The sequence below is a fragment of the Myotis myotis genome, unplaced genomic scaffold (genome assembly GCF_014108235.1).
Source record: "Myotis myotis isolate mMyoMyo1 unplaced genomic scaffold, mMyoMyo1.p scaffold_m19_p_11, whole genome shotgun sequence".
NCBI classification, from domain to species: domain Eukaryota; kingdom Metazoa; phylum Chordata; class Mammalia; order Chiroptera; family Vespertilionidae; genus Myotis; species Myotis myotis.
In genome coordinates this window covers 20,947,705-20,965,618 of record NW_023416315.1, presented here as the reverse complement: position 1 = coordinate 20,965,618, position 17,914 = coordinate 20,947,705, and the positions used below count along the sequence as shown (strand labels likewise).

General features: G+C 43.0%; 1 protein-coding gene and 1 long non-coding RNA gene across 18 annotated transcripts in view; both read right to left on the bottom strand.

Annotated features, from left to right (window-relative positions):
- JAZF1 (JAZF zinc finger 1) overlaps positions 1 to 17,914 on the bottom strand; it is a 304,972-nt gene that overhangs the window by 231,032 nt on the left and 56,026 nt on the right. The gene's annotated exons all lie outside the window — the stretch shown is intronic.
- On the bottom strand, positions 2,979 to 5,313 carry LOC118666084. Its single transcript, XR_004970835.1, has 4 exons — positions 5,256 to 5,313; positions 5,060 to 5,148; positions 4,133 to 4,225; positions 2,979 to 3,498 (listed from the first exon to the last, which is right to left on the bottom strand). It is a non-coding gene; the product is annotated as an uncharacterized LOC118666084 (long non-coding RNA).

Below are 17,914 nucleotides of genomic sequence, written 5' to 3'. Positions count from 1 at the left end.
CGACAGTCCTGCTTCTGTGCACAAATCACGTTCAGGGTGAACTCTAAACCAGGGTTTATGAAACCGCACATACGAGCATTTCTATGAGCCACGAAGCCGACACGAACTCTGGGTTTTAGATTGGTGTCTCTGGGCTGGCCTAAACAGTCTGTAACGTAAACCACTGTGAAGCCAAAGGAAGTGTCTTCTTTCTGAAACCATGGATTGTTCACGTAGACCTTAGGTGCACATAACTAACAAGAGACAATTGTTACTGAGTGCGGAGGTTTCCACTCATGAGAGGGAATGGAAGGAAGTTAGGCTTCAGGCAACACCCCAATGCCAAGGGTGATTCCACAAGTTTACTTTAGTTCACTTGTTCCGTATTCTAGACACAGCATGTCAGGCTCAATAAGCGGCATGATTCGTTTCCTAGGAAAGAGCTCCCTGTAACTTAACCCACCACAGAAGGGCCCTTATCCTGTGATCACCTAAGGGAACACGAGAATGGAAAAGAAAACAGAACCACAAGATCATCACCAACATGCACTGCTTTTAAAGTCTCCTGCCAGTATCCTAAAAAGCAAAGTTCTGCTTGGAAGAGAAGTACCAGGAGGATATCTGAACCAAGTTTGTAGAACATGAGCACCGGACCACCACGAAGTAGGTTCCAGGCATGTGTGTGGAAACGCTGTGCTCTGTGTTGGGTCAAAAATTGGAATGAGCCCTGGACAGTTTGGCTCGGTGGTTAAAGCATTGACCTGTACACGAAAGGGTCACAGATTTGATTCTGGTCAAAGGCACATGCCTGAGTTGCAGGTTCGATCACCAGTGTGGGGAGTGCAGGAGGCAGCCAATCAATGATTCTCTCTCATCATTGATGTTTCTATCTCTCTCTCCTTCTCCCTTCTCTCCGAAATAAAGAAAAATATTTTATTTTTAAAAAGGTCATTAGTACACAATCATCTTTTGAAAATATATATGTCCACTTACATAAGCCTGGAAAAACATCTAGACAGAGACAAATAACAATTTGTGAGCATGGTCATCTCTGAGTTCTCCAATTATTATCAATGACTTTAACTATTTCTCCCTTTGCTTATCTGTTTTTCTGATTTTTCTTCAATGAACATATATGACATTTATATAAAAGATATATGAGAACAAAATAGTCATACAAACTAAAAACAAAAGCATGGCATACTTCTGCTGAATTGATGAAATTAGTGTAGACATTTATAATACAATGTGAGAAGCTTGTGACCACATAAAACAACACACAAAGGGCAGGTATGAACAAAGGACTTTCAAGGCAGAAAGACAGTGAACTTGACTTTGAGCCCTAATCCAGATGTTTCCCAGCCATGGCCCTTGTGAGCCTTAGTTTATGAACAACGGATAGACTTTGTTTTGACCTGCAGCAACACTGATAGCAATGATCATGCCCTCCCTTCCTGGAACACATTGACTTAGCTTCCTGCTCACACCTCCCCTGGCTTTCCTCCCGCTCCTCAGTGGCAGCTCCCTCTCTGTCTCATTCTCCCTTACTAGTTCCCCTACCTCTTCCCAGTGCCCAGGGTCAATCCTTGACCTCTTCTCCATTCTATCTATTCTCACCTCCGAGGAGATCTCATCCAGCTTATGGCTTCAATTCCATGTATGCTCCAACTCTTCCTAAATATCTATCTTCAGTTCTGACCTCTTCCCAAAATTCCAGACTGGAATATCAAAAACTGCCCATTGGACATAATCATTTGTCTAACAGGGCAACTCAAACTTAACATGGCCCAAAATCAGCTTGTGATCTCCCTCCAGCCCTCAAAAATCTGCTCCTCCCAGTTATCCTCATCACAGGTAATAATAACCAAATATTTCTAAATGCTCAGGTAAAAAATTTGGAGTCATCCTTGTCTTCTTTCTCTCATGCCTTAAACCCAAACCTGTTGACCATATATGTAAAATATACTCAGAACCCTACACTTCTCACCACTTTCATAGCTATCACCCTGGCTCAACCATCATCTCCATCCTAGATCATTGCAATAGCCCCCAAATCCGTCTCCCTCCCACCCTTGCCCAGTCTATTCTGAACTCAGCAGCCAGAGTGATAACTATTAAAGTATCCATCCATCATGTCACTCTTCTGCTCAAAACCCTCAATGTCTCTGCATCTCCCACAGATTAAAAGCCAACATCCTTGCACTGGCCTACATGTGGACACCCCCTTCCTCATCTCCCACTACCCCGTTCTTCACTCACGCCAGCCAGTGGCCTCCCTGCAGTTCCTCAAACATACTGGATAGGTTCCTATCTCAGGGCCACTGTACTAGCTGTTCCCTCAACCGGAAATACTGTTTTCCCAGATAATCACCTTTTTACCTCCTTCAGGTCATTAACGTCTTTCACCAAGGCGATCCCCCAACCACACCATTAAGTATTGTAACAAAACTCCCCCAATAACACACACTCCCTATCCCCTGTTCTTACTTTTTTCTATAGCAGTTTCACTATCCAACGTAACTTGTATTTCACTCACTTCTTTTATTTATGATCTGTCTTCCCACAGCTAATATAAGTTCCACAAAGCGGGTCTTTTTTATTGTTTTGTTCCCCACCTAGTACCTAGAACAGGGCCTGCCACATTGCAGGCACTGAATAAATATTTATTGAATAAACAAAGGAGATTAAATGGTACCTATCCTTACCTCTCTCAGAGTTACATAAAGGACACAGGAAATAAAGAATGTGAAAGTAACTACTATGGCTGAAACCGGTTTGGCTCAGTGGATGGAGCGTCGGCCTGTGGACTGAAAGGTCCCAGGTTCGATTCCGGTCAAGGGCATGTACCTGGGTTGCGAGCACTTCCCCGGTGGGGAGCGTGCAGGAGGCAGCTGATCGATGTTTCTCTCTCATCGATGTTTCTAACTCTCTATCTCTCTCCCTTCCTCTCTGTAAAGAATCAATAAAATATATTTAAAAAAAAAAAAGAAAGTAACTACTATGTAATTTGACACTTCGATAAGTATGTGAGTAGTGTTACCACGATCATTGTTATTATATTGAAGATGTGTCCCTGTCTTGCCAGTTATGGCCTGAATCAGTCCTCCTTGAACTACAATTCTTCACCTCCCTTTTAGTTATCTACTTTAGTACAAAGTCTGATATCTGAGAATTTGCACAACACTAGGATTCTGGAAAGAATCAGGTTCATAGATCCACTCAAGGTCTAATCGTACAAATGATTACCTTACTCACAAATTGGGTTGGGACTTTTGTCTTCTCTTGGAGAAGACTAGTGGGAGGGAGAAGGGAGATTAAAAGATTAAGCATGATCACTTAGGAGTGTCCGACCTCCCTTTACAGAATGTCATAAATACCCGCTAAGCTCCAGGCAACGCAGGGAGAAGACTGTCCTTGACTTTTGCTGGGCCTTGATGATACAACCATGCCTCACCCAACGTGGATTTGTGTGTAAACTCTCAATGGACAAAAGGTTGGGTTCAGCTCAACCATCTCCATCTGGAAACCAAGAGTGTACAAAACACTCCATTAACTCCCGGAGCTACAGAAAATAGCATGTTTTATTATGGCACTCCCAAAATTTTGAACACACCAGAGTTCGAACCCTCTTCTAAATGCAAACGTCTCACAGTCGGTAACAAGCTCAGCTTGAAGACAAATTTGCTAACCTCTATTCCATCTTGGCTAGAAGGATTATTTAAAACTCCTCTCTGTGAGTTCCCCCAAAGCCATAGCCCTTTAGAGGCCAATAATAATACCTTTACTTGCAAAACTAACATTTAGTTACTGTGGCTAAACTGCAAAGCACTATGAATCCTGGGGAGGAGGATAATTAATCTAATTGAGCTGAACATATAAGGGCTTTCAAGTGGATAAAACTGCACCTTGGAAATTAAAAAAGCAAAAACGTGCATCCTGGGACCCCTGAGCCCAGCAACAGTGCCAGCTCCATGTAAGGAATGGGCAGAGGCGGAGCTCGGGCAGTCTGATCGAGCTTCACTCTTACCTGTCAGCTATGAAACTTTTCATCCTAGAAGTAGATTTCCTCCCTCACAACCTCCAACCCCTTTAGAAAGAAGCAACTCATAAAATCATAGCCTAAAGGTCCTAACATCAAAGTTAGAAAACTGACCGATTTAAGACGTAAGCAGCTTAATTGTGAGATTTCGCTTGTCGGCGACATAACCAAGCCTGACCTTGTTCTTCTCACATTGCTGGGTTGAAACTGCGTTACCCAAGAAGTGGGAGGAAGAAGAGAGTTCATCAGAAAAAAATTACACAATTTTTTTCCCCCAGAAAAAGCATTCCTTTTCCATGGTCTGTGACTAATTACATGAGAATACTGCATCTCATCCTCATCAATCTTGGCCTCCCTATTCTTTATTAAAAATAAAACAAACAAACAAAACAGCCAAATTATTTTGCATCTGGACCCTCTCTAAGGAGTAACATGTTCCCAAGAAGGATCGGATGGCCAGGGAAACTGTTTCAAGGGTGTGACACAGGCAAGCTCGTGATCCATTCTGCTGGACCATTCATCCAAGCACACAGGGAGGTTTTCAGCAGGTATCACGAAGAACCCCACTCTGCTGGTATCTTACAGCTTCCTTCAGCATCTGAAATCCTCTATTTATTATAGTGAAACTAGAGAAAATGAATGAGTCCATACTAGACCAAAGGATTACAAATATAGAAATCCCCTAATATTCTGACATGACCTTTTTTTCTTCAAATTATTATTATTATTATTATTATTATTATTATTATTATTTTGGCACTTGCTGTTGACTCCACACTGGGTTTGATATTTTCATCACACACAAGTCAGGATATCTGGAAGTTAATGTTCCAATAGTCCCTCCTCCCATTCACCCCTTACGGAGACGTGCACCTGGCTTGGTGTGCCTCAGTGCACCCATCACAGCATGTGATCATTTCAATAAATAAAACTCAAGGGCAACAAGACAATGCCAGGTTCTTGGGAGACACAAGATCTGACACATGTTAATACTTCATTATCCATCCAGGCCCTCTGCCAAGCAGAAGGCACACAGATCACCTTTCCACATAAACACTGCAGGCCTTTCTTGCAATGAGGATCAAGTCCAGTATATTTATTTCATTTATCACACGATCCTTTTCCCTCTACTGTAAAGAGATTCAGAGAATAAAAGCTTTGTTAGTACAGCATTATGCTTGAGAATTCTAAACAAACCAGGGAGGCAAATTACTTATGGTTTTCATGCCAAGCATACCGCAGACAGGCGCCATACAAATACTCCTTCCAGCTTAGAACACCAGTCATGCCTCTCGGAAATGCTGTTCTCTACATGAGCAAGAGACACAGATGCCATTGACTTAGGAAAGATGGGTCCACATGTTTACACGTCACCTCACAGGCGGGCCCTGTAGTTCAGTGGGTTGCCCAAGATTGGGACTGGAGAAACCTGAGTGGTTACAGGACATCCTTAGATCCTGACACATTCTGAGTTTAGGAATTTTTAAATAACAATTATATCCCAGTTGCTTTATCTCAGAAAGATGGAATGAAAGTGACTGCAAATGTATAGCGACAACAGAAATATCTAAACTTTAAGCAGTTGACAATGACTTGAGCTACAAACATCAAATTAATCTATCACCCAAACCTTCCAGTCTTTACAGATGTGCTTTTAAACTGTCCCTAAATACCAACCAACCCCCCAACTCTCCCACGAGAGTGCGTTTCCAGTTCTTACTGAGTTAAGTTTGTCAGGAGGCATTTTTCATCATGCAGAGTTCTAAAACCTTTCTTTTAAAGTCCTTCTGTTTATTTTCAAAACCACACACATACTATACAGAGTGGCTGAGACAAGTCACCACAGAGAATACAACCAGGACTAGTGTCCGTCTTTGCACCAAATGCTTGGAGTAAAGAAATGTGCTTCAGGGGGCAGAGGACGTTCTTGGCACCTGTAACAGGTGTGCTTCTCACTGCAGGTGGATGAGACCTCAGCTGGGGATGTGTTTCATGATCTGCAGCATGAAACCGCCAGGAATCGGAGGATCTAGTGTCTCAACTGGCTTCCAAAGCCAAAAATTACACTGTTGCTGTCTAAGCCAGAGAGCACCACCACCGACCGGCAGAGACAAGATAAGATGTGAGATTAGGTAAAATGAAGTCAACCGAAGTTACACAAACAAAGGAGGAAAGGGGCAGGATGACCTCATGGGTTACAACCTTCTCAGAATAAGATGCCATTCTATAATGATTCAAAGGAAAGAATACGGAGTCACAGCTAACGCTATTGGACATACACACCTAACTTAGTTTACTGTCAAAGAACTCACACAAAGCTGTACGTTCCAGATCCCAAAATAGAATTAAAATAATTTCAGAGGGATGATTTATTAAACTGATAGTGACTTACAAACTAAAACAGAGAGACATAAATTCAATTTAAAAAAACACAGAGACATAAGACTACAGGCTTATGTGTCACATCTTACCCACACACATCTCGCTTTGCTGAGCTGAAAACCACATGCTCTGTAGGACTACACAACACCTTCCCAGGCTGCAGCGTTTACGTGGGTGGGATGATGTGATTCTTCAGAAGACAGGCTTTGCCAGAAGGCAGAGTGGTAGTTCACCTGAGCTAACAGCTCAATTCTGCAACTACTTTTCCATATCATCTTTACTGCACCCATTTGTTAATTCAACAAATCCTTAGCCAGCACTTCCTCGGTGCCAGGTATTGTGCTCTCAGCATTGCTTTCCCAGCAGACACAGTTGTCCCCAGGCCCAATTCACTTCTTTGTTGGATCAATTTTCCAACCTCTCGTCACGTTTACTTTTCCAGTGATGCCCAAAGCATTCAGTCCCCAAGGCCACCAGCATCCTAGCTTCCTCTTGATGCTCCTTTTATTACATTTTGGTGGCAAGAGAGCCCACATCCCTGGTGTCCAAGCTCATCTCTCGAGATAATCAAAGCAGCTCATGTTTTTTGCCTTCTCTCTTCCTGCCAATTCTCTCTGTTCCTCTACCATCCACTGACTCGGCATCTGTTGACCTTATCATCCCATCAGGCACCTTGATCGGGAACGGCTTACCCCTTTCCTTATTCAGGCAACTCCGAAATCCTACCTTCCCTACTCAGTTCTTCTGATAATGATCTAAGCACCTATCTCAGTGTATCAAGCACCTCCCCATGACAAAGCGTCTGTAATAATACTACTGAGCATTTCATAAGGCACTTCCAATTACCCCATCGCAGCCCATCCTCAAATACACTGTGAAATAGGTATTAGTTAACTCATTCCACACACAAGGAAAACAAGCTGTATAGATGAACTTGTCTGAGATAATACAGCGAGCGAGGGCCTGAACTGGGACTCAAACCCTGTCACTTGGTTGCTAAATCATGAATCATGACTTCCATTCCTTGCTCTTATCTCGGCCAAACCGTGCTCAAGAAAAGAGAAGCATGATCAAAAGGAAAAAATCGACTACAAAAATTATAATTACAATGTTTAAGAGGAAAAAGGTGGAGTTTTGTTACTAAGGTGGGAAAGAGATGTATATTCCAAAAGATTAAGATTTAGGGACTTGCCCACATGTCTGGCCACAGAGTTGCCCAGTATCTCAGTTACCACAAGTCACACTCTAGCCCATGAGCCTGGCCTGGCAGGATCTTCCAATTCCACCCAAAAGCTCCTGTTTTCCCTTTATTCTTTGAAGAGCACAGTAACTGGAAAGAGGAATGCTTTACATCTACTAGGCAGAGGACAGGCACTCTGATTTTCTTGCCTACAGTTTCCCGAAGACACTACGCAGCAACTACATCTGGTTGAAGAAAGGAGGACACTGACAGTCAATCTCAGCCAGTTTCATGTTTGATGACAATCATGTATCCAATTATTCATAGGTAAAGGGATAGGGAGTTGTTTTTTCTACTTAGCTAAGTAATGCTAACTCAATGACAGTCAATAAATATTTTGGATGAGTCTATGATAGGTCTGCCTGCACCCTTGCCAACTCTGATTATAGGCAAAGGGATAACAAATAGAAAACGCTCATGGCTTCCATGATTTTACTATCTGACTCTTGGAGATATTTCCCATTAGGGTTTTGTTTCATCTGTTAGGATTTGTTTTAATTTTATTTGCTTATTTCTTCATTTTTCCTTCATTCTTTCATTCATTCACTGAGCTTTTTATCGAAGTAGAACATGCAAAAGAGGATTTGTGATAAAATATAAAAATGAGCCTTTATAAAATATCACCCCTTTCTACCACATGACACCTGCATGTCTTTGAGAAAGTCACAGTACCTCTTGGAGGAGGTTCTTCACTAGTAAAAGAGGGATACTAGAGTAGACACTATTCATTTTAAAGTGGTTTTCTGAAAGTCAAATCAATTGATGAATCTGAAAGGAATTTAATATTATTAGCATGGATCTATATGGCTCAGAAAAATCTAGTAGCAAAAAGTATATATTTACATTCAAGAGACTTCCTAGAGGTATGTATGTGTGTGCATTACATGCACATGTGTTATCATGTGTTATCAGCACCTGTAGTGGGAATGGCTTTGTGACTTCCAGGTAGTATTATCATTACCCATGTGCAACTATATTTCTGCAAGCGTCCAAGGTCAAGGTAGTAACAAAACTTGGCAACAGCTGCCTATGTACCTGAACTTGAATTGTGTGAATATTATGGTTTTATCCCAACATCTAATTTTCAATCATTCCACCTCTAGAGCTCTTCCCCCCCGCAACTCGCCCCGGCCCCCACTTTGCTCTTGTTTCAAGAGCGTGACTGGTGGAGAAGATATTTGAAACTTCCCAAAACTGTGATCAGTGATCATGGGGTGTTATCACCTCACTCTGCTGGTGACAGAAAAGTGGCTGAGAGTTACATGAAACAAGTCCCACTAGGAAAGAACTTCCTGATGAAAAACTTAGTGCCCTCCAGACTGGCAACTGAAAGGAACCACGAGTTAGTGAAGGAGAAGTCCCTGACATAACCAACGAAGGCAGTTTTATTAGCTTCATTCAGTGAAGCAAAACTTGGACCAAAAACTTCATTATTCAATCCAGATGCTGGTTTTGTAACATTCATGTCAATGATGAACTGCTTCAATTTTCTTTTATTTTGAATATGTAATATAAAGCAGACAAATCACGACATTAATAAAGGCATTTAAATTAGTAGAGTTGGTTTGAAAAACAACTGAATGTAGGAGAGCTGTTTCCAAAAGTTTATTGCCCAAAGCATTTCTTTTTCCTTCTATAATCATGTCACAAAAGAAGCACAATAATGGGTTTAAGACAAGATCAATTATGGTCAGCAATAAAATGACCCTTTAGTGGCAATTAGCCCCACATCTTGATTACTGTCAGCTCAAATAATCTGGTCATAAGGCCTACAAAGTACGATGCTCATCCATCTCACACAAGAACAAAGGAGAGCCAAGGAGGCGGAGAGGCAAAGGAGGCCGACCACACAGACCTCAGTCTAAGAGAAAGAAACTGCCCATAAAAACGTTTACTAAGCACAAACGTTACTTTAAAAAAAGGTTTGCTGATCACCTTTCTCTTAAAAACGATTATTTTCTCTCATGAAAAGAATGGTGAGGAACAGGTCTCAACCCCTGAAACAAAAGCAAGGATCTCTGGCGGAAAATGCAGCCAGGTGGATCCTGGGAGAAGGTGGGAGTAGACAGTGGGGAATGGAGTCCAGAAAGACTTTGGCCTTGGGACATCGTCCCAAAAGGAAAGGGGCTGTTTGAGGGGCAGAAACTGGTCCTGTGAACTGCTACCCTACAAACAACGCAGTGGAATCACCAGGAGGCAATTTCTGTTGATATGGTCTGCTGCTCCATGGATACAGAATTAGAGAACTTCAGAGATGGAAAAGATCAACACTTCCATTTTCACAAACAAGGAGACTCAGGAGCAAGTAGCTAGGCTGAAATTTCTTGGGACTAACTAGTGGCAAAGTCAGTTTCCAATACACATGTCCTGATTCCTTACTTACTGGCTTTCTTCCTCCCTCAAAGTATGAGGAGGCTTTGAAGAGCAGTGATGAAGGACTATTATTGCCCAGGAATCACTGAAGGCTGTCACAATTATGAAAGGACATGCTGTTCTTTTGCCTTGAATGTGCCCATTTGGTGAGTCAACACCAGGGAGTTGCAAAGGAAAAATCTACATTCCTATGGGAACTATCAACCCTATTTACAACATCTACTATGGACCAGACATCAGTGTTCCTTCGCCTCACAACCCAGGTATCTATAGTCTCATGTTACTGAAAAATGAGGCTCAGAGAGGCACCATCCTTGCATATGTTCACACCGTGAGGTAACGGCAACCTGGGTTCAGACCAGCTTTTCTAGTCCCTTGAAGATACTTTGCTTTCTCCTCTACTGCTGGTCCTTGAAGTTTTGCAAAAGAAAGAGGTCCCCATTCAACTGATTATGAGAGAAGCTTTGCTTCATGGAAATATCTGAATCATTCTATATGAAATAAATGGGTCCTGAACAATGGAAGGAAGCTTCCAAAATCTGGGTCCAAACACGAGCCTTTTCAGCTACTTAGCTAACAAGGGAAGTTCTTGCAAAATTCCAACTTCTCCTTCTATAAATCTTTGAGATCTAAAGGTCCTGGATATTCTGTTTATTACTCTTCTTTTCTTTTTCAAGCAAAAGCCAAGTCCCACAAGCAGAAGAGGACAACGGGAATCTTAACAAGCAGGAGTGAATTTCCACAGAGATGGTCACCAATGTAAGAGCCCAACAAGGCATAGAGAACTTCATTGTTCCAGCTTGCAGCCTTCTATGGCTGGCCGGCATCCACCGGTGCGCTCACCTTCTGGCAACCACCTGCCACCTTTACCTTCTGGAAACATGGGCGGGCACGTAGCCAGCCTAGAGAATCTGCTCTCTGACTGAACAGAACACCTCTCATCTTCCAGCCGGACCAGGACTTGCTGTGGGTTTGGCATCAGGACCTCTCTGCAGCTTGTCATCTCCTGCCTGCAGGGAGGCTGGCCTGTTTAAAGCTAGAACATTCCAAAGGGGCCTATTCCACCAAGAGAAGACCAATGGGTTTGAGCCTGCTTTCCTCAATACATAGATTAGACAAACAGACGTGCCATCAGGCAAATGGGGCGTGGGGTGCTCTCAACAAAACACAACCAACCTCATTTTCCCAGTGACTTCTTAGAGTTTAGTTGCAGGTTCTTGGAACATAAAAAGGATGGGTTCTGCCTTTGAGAAGTCACGGTCTGCTGCGGGGACAATACCCTTGAAAAGATGATGGCAGTTTTAGGTGGTAAGTGTGAGAAGACATGGATATACCAAATGCCATAAAAAATAGGACAGAAGGAGTATGGAAGATTCGTCAAAGAAGGGGCCACAGAACCTGGGCTTTTGAGTAGGAGTTTTCAAGGCAACAAAACAGAGGTTCGGGGACCATGCCAGTAGAAGGGACAGTGTGTTCAAAGGCTCACGTTTATGAAGGAGCCTATAGTCTAGGAGAGTGAAGGAAAGCAGTGTCTATATGTGAGGGGGCGGTGGGGACCGGGAAGGAAGCATCTCAGAGACTGTTACAAAGGGTTTCTATAGGCATCTAGGAGTCAATGAAGGCTTTAAAGCGTGTTTAGCATTTTTATTTTTTTTAGAAAGCAATTCTGGCAGACATGCCAAGTGAGACAGCCCACATTAGTGCTGCACAAGAAAATAAAATGTGAGCCACAGAGCCAAGCCACATATGTAGTTTTAAAATTTCTAGTAGCCACATTTAAGGTAAGAAAAAAAACAAGTGGAATTAATTTAATAATATTCTTTAACACCCCAAATTCAAACTATGATCATTCAACATGTGGTCAATATTTTAAAAATTATTAATGAGTTAGTTTACATTTTTTTTCTTCTCATACTAAGTCATCTAAATCTGGCACATTTGCAGCAAATCTCAACTGCATGAGCCACATCTCTAGTGCTCAAAAGGCAGATGTGGCCAGTGGCTACCATACTGAACAGCACAGCTCTAGATAAACCAAATATAAGACCCACTTAGGAAGCAGTAGTCAAGAGTCCAAACAAGAGATGCTCAAAATGTGGGCGGATTCTTTCCAGCCCTTGGACATAGCTAAACTGCCACTGAAATGTGACTTTACAAACATGTAACTTGTTTTGAGTAGGACATAATTCACATGGTTCACAAGTAGAAGTAATATGCCAGGGTATACATAAACAGTGTTGCTCCCATCCTTTTTCTGACTGCTCCACCCCCACCTACCCAACAGAGGTAACCATTTTTATTGAGGTTCTTCTGTTTGTTCATACTTTCCATGATACTTCCTTCATGCAGAGACAAGCAGCTATGAATACAACTCATATATTTTGTCCACTTTCTATTCCAAAGGTAGCACACCTCAGTCTGCTCTCTACCGTGTTTTTCATTTAATAACATATCTCAGATATCTTTCTACTTCCCTGCATAAAGAATGTCCATGTTCTCCAAAGACAGAGAAACAGCAATCAGACTATCAATCCCCACAGGGAAAGTAGGGGAGGGTTGGGGTAGGGGAAGAGATCAACCAAAGGATTTGTATGCATGCATATAAGCCAAACCAATGGACATGGACAACAGGGGGATGAGAACATGAGTCGGGGAGGGAGGATGGGGGTTAATGGGGGGATGAGGACACATTTGTAATACCTTAACCAATAAAGAAATTAAAAATAAAAGAATGTCCATGTTCTCTTTAAATGCTACACAACATTCAACTGTATGGATGTATTACCACTGTTCATTTCATCAGCCTCCTGGGAATGGAGTTGTTTCCAATCTTTTCTATTTGAGTTGTTTCCAAACTTTTCTATTACAAACAATGGTCTAATGAAAAACCTCCTATATATGCCACTTATATGTATTCAGATGTACTTGCAGGGACAAATTACAGAGCCAGATCGCTAGGTCAAAGGGTAATTGCATTTGTGATCAAGATAGACACTGCCAAACTGGCCTTTGGGGGTTGTGCTATTCTGTACTCTCACAAGAAGTACAGTGACAATTTCCCCCCATCTGGGCAACAATATATGATTGTCACACTTTAGAATTTTTGCCAGTCGGATGAAGTGAGAACTGTTCCTTCAGTATACTTTAAAATTGCAATTCTCTTATTATATCTGAGTCTGCAGATCTTTGCTTTAGTTTAAAAACAATCTGCATTTCTTGTTCTGGGAATCATATGTTCATGTCCTTGGCCTATTTTTCTGTGGGTCTGCCAGTCATTTTCTTATTCATTTGTAGGAGCTCTTTATATAGAGAGATTATCCCTTTGTTTGTTGAAAATATTTTTTCCACGATTGCCATTTGTCTTTTGAATTTGCTTGCTATGCTTCTTACCAAGTACATTTTTAATCTAAATTTAGTTAGGCTTGCCAATCTTTATCTTTTATGGTTTCTGGATTTTGAGTCAGTTAAAAAAAGCCTTCTTGCCCTGCCAGTGTGGCTCAGCAGTTGAGCACTGACCAGGAACCAAGAGGTTGCTGGTTTGATTCCCAGTCACAGCACATGCCTGGGTTGCAATCTTGATCCCCAGTAGTGGGCATGCAGGAGGCAGCCAATTGATGATGTTCCTCTCTCATTGATGTTTCCATTTCTCTATCCCTCTCCCTTCCTCTCTCTCAATAAATAAGTGAATATAGATGAATGCCAGCCTGGCAGGTATCCTTCTCTTGGTCTCTAGGGTGGAAGAGGATGCCTGAACTGTGCACAGGTCTTCTCCCCTGGAACCCATGTGCACGTTCCCAGGCTGCCTGATGACTGGTGAGAGCTCTGCCCAGCTGAGGCCTACCAACCTGGAAAAGCCACCTGACGGGTGGGCGTGCCCAGTTCTGCACTATTGCACTCTTGCCAGCTCTCCACTCCCTGAAGGTTGCTTGAGACCTCAGTGATGCTAAACAACGAAATCCTAAGCCCATAGATTTTCCAACTCTCCATTCACTGCCCCCATGAAATACGGGGCTTCCTTAATTGTGCCATACCAGGGCTTTACCCTCCACCCTGGCCAGGGAGCAGCCAGGGGTCTCTTTGAAGGATATATTTGGTGACAGCAGGAGCACCAAGTAGATGTCAGATGGAGATGCATTTGAAAGTATCCACATGTCCAAAATCAGAAGAACCCCATGAGAAACTGGATTTGGAGCAGGCTAGTAGAGTCTAGAAGTCATCTTCAAAGTCATGAGATGTAGCATGATGTATGCATGCCAGGATTTTAAATAAGCCCAATTTCCATCCCCCTGTGTCCAAGTGATTTCCACCCCACAAGTCATCAAAACTCACAGGGAAATGTGTGATCATTAAGGTTTCCTGAAATCTCCCAGAAGTGAAAGGCTCGTTCATCCTTTGCTTGAACTGGAAAAAGTCACATTTAATAGAGCATAGTCATGCACATGTGGCCGGCGTAGATAAGAGTGAGCCATGGTCAGTGTTTCTCTGTGGGGCCCAGAAGAACTGGTAGTACTTAATTGGCCACAGATTATGAAGCCCATGCTCATCAAATTAGACTGGAGGTAATTGCCCTACAGATGTTGTTTCAGGCTGCTGTTCCATTATTCACAAGTAAATCTGTGCACTCACTTTATAATAACCCCTCCAAGTCGTAGCCTTTTGGCATAACTGAATCCCATAACCTTGGAAGCCATCAATAGTTCCTTCTCCAGCTATCTTTGCACCTTTAGGGGAGATTGGTGACAATATTCACAAGGAAAAGAAAAAACTTAGTTTTCAAAATCAAAGAATGTTCCTTACATTGCTGAAAACTTTTGAAATATAGAGACTTCCTACCTACAGCAGCCAGCAAGTTAATTTCTATGAAAGTAAATGAATTGTTAAAAGCAGGAAAAAAAATTCTAGGCACCTATCTGAAATCTTCTGATTTTAGCTTCTTTGGGGAAAGAGACAGATTCATGCCTGAGACAAAAACCAAATAACATGAGTTCTTCACTCTGAGATACAGCCGTCAGTCTTCAATGTGCCCCAAATCTACTGTCCCTGCTTTTCCTTCCATGCAACAACCCCCCCACCACCACCCGCAGACAGCACATCTCCCACCACCACCCCCTCCCCAGACTGACCACCATGTCTGGAACATGTTCTGTGGCTCAGCTGATGTGATGATCTGAACGAGGCCTATCAGAACTGGGCCACTGCGACCCAGGTCAGCCTAACAGGAACTGCTGACCCACACCGTAGGCTGGGGCTCTTTCTGTCTCTCCTGCTTCCAGCTGGGACTGGTTCTGGCAACTCAAGTGACACTGGGCCAGTGAGCAGGATTTAAGGAGCCCTCCCAGATCTGCAGAAGAGGAAGAGACACAGGCTGGGGGACTGCAGGGCCCAAGATGTCAGTGCAGCTGAGCTTCCAATAGTTCACCAGACCTGGACAGATGTCACACTAATGTGCCACTGCTTCTAAGGTTAAGTCAACCCTGGGGCACCACCCACTCAGTAACAGAGCATTCATTCATTCATCCTTTAGTTAATAATGAGTCCCCGCATAGGTGTAGGCCAGAGGTCCTCAAACTTTTTAAACAGGGGGCCAGTTCACTGTCTCTCAGACATTCCACACATGTGCACTGCGGGCCCGGGATGAGTCGGGTGCTAAGCAGGACAGGCAGCAGCGGCAAAAACACCTGGGGGGCCGGATAAATGTTTTCAGCGGGCCGCATGTGGCCTGCGGGCCGTAGTTTGAGGACCCCTGGTGTAGGCAGACACATCAAAATATGGCAAACCTAGCAAACTTCTATTAGCCTAACCCACTGAAGTATGACCTTCCATGAACTGGAATGATGGGATTCCTTCATATAAGTGACATTTCAGACACACTAAACACACCAAGTTACTGATACCCTCTCTGTCAGAAAATGCTCCCCCTTTGATCTACCAGGGAAAAAGTTATATTTATACTTAAAGCTACAGCTGTCACATCCCTAGGAAGCCTTTTCCAACTCCCCCAGTCTTCTCAGAAGGATTTTCAGCTATATTTCCCACCACACCTCCTTTACTGCACCCTCCTCTAGCTGCCCTGCCCTCTACTCAGTTCCCGCCTTCCACATTGAGCTCCTTTCTACATTCAGACCTTTGCACATGCAGTCTGCTCTCCTGAAATGTTGCAACTCATGACCACCCCCGGCACCATAGCCCCTACTGTGCAACCTTCATCAAACTAAGCCTCACCACCCTTCAGATCTCAGGTGAACCAGGAAAGCTATCCCCATCCCCAGCGTTATTCACACCTTCACATTACATGCCTTTCCTGCTCAGGCCATTTTTCTTTATCATTGCAACCATAGTGACTAGCTCAAAGGCACACAGTAGGCATAAAAAGTATTAGCTGAATGAATAAATGACCTTCTCTATAGTATTTGTGTCACTGAATTCCAATTGCCCATTTGTGTATGGGCCCGAGAGATTGACTCCTACAAGCCACCTCAGAGTCAAACACTTCTCCACAATTCATTTCAAAAGGGAAATGGACATTTATACCTATCACCTACAATGTGTATAGCCACATCTGGAAACAATGGAGGGTAAAAATAAGGATCTTAAGAACCTAAGGTTGATGACCCTCATGTATTACTGAGGTCATGAAAAGTGGCCTTAGCATATATCTAAAAAGGTTGATATAAGAACCAAAAATAAAGGTGTGTGTGTGTTAAGTATTAGTGAATGTTTCTGATAAACTGTGACCTAACCAGAAAAGTCACAACCAAATCCCATTTCCTGACTCCTTTTCAGTTGATGTTTTGACCACTGCGTGGAGATAGCAACGGCTAGTTACGTTGGTGCCAGTTCTTGGTTAGTGCCCTAAAACTGACCTGAATTGTGTCCACCAAAATTCTTATGTTCAAGTTCTAACCTCCAATATCTCATAATGTGACTACATTTGGAGATAGGGCCTTTGAAGAGGTGATTTAGTTAAAACCAGGCTGTAGGGTGGGCTCTAATCCAATCTCATTGGTGTCCTTATCTCAGAAGAGGAGATCAGGACCCAGACACACAGAGGGAAGAGCATATGAAAACAGGGAGGAGATGGTTACCTACAAGCCAAGGAGAGAGGTCTCAGAGGAAACCATCCCTGCGGACACCTTGATCTTGGACTTCTAGTCTCCAGAACTGTGAGAAAATCAACTTCTATGGTTTGAGCCAACCAATCTGTGGTTCTTTGTTACAGCAGCCCAAGCAAACTAATACAGTGCCTAAGCAGCTCTTGAGGGAAAGAAGGGATGTTTGCAAAGTACCCATTGCCTGCCCCACTTTTCTTTTTTGTTTTGTTAATCTTCACTCAAGGATATTTTTCCATTGATTTTTATAGAGAGAGTGGAAGAGAGAAAGACACAGAGAAATATCAATTTGAGAGAAACACATTGATTGGTTGCCTCCTGCACGGGCCCTGACCAGGGCCCAGGCCAGGGAGGAGCCTGCAACCAAGGTGCATGCCCTTGCCCGGAATCAAACCTGGAACCCTTCGGTCCACAGGCTGATGCTCTATCCACTGAGTAAACCGGCTAGGGCGCCACCCCACTCTTTACAATCCTAGCTGCTGTCTTCTCTCCAGTGCCATCCTTTTTTCTTTATTTGACAAATGAGCACACTGAGGCACAGAGCCACAGAATCAAGGGGCTGGAGCAGAACTTAACTCCAGGGCTACCTGCTTCCAAATTCCTGTCTTCTTAGTTATCCCTTAGAGAATGGGCAAGATCGCCCTGTGAGTCAAACTGAAGAACCAGATGAATTTGTATGCATTACCCAAGTAACCTGATTGAAATACTGTGAAACAGATGTGAGTAGGAACTAATTTGCTTTTTAATGAGCATTTGGACCCGATCAATATTACAAATGCTAAACTGCAAAAT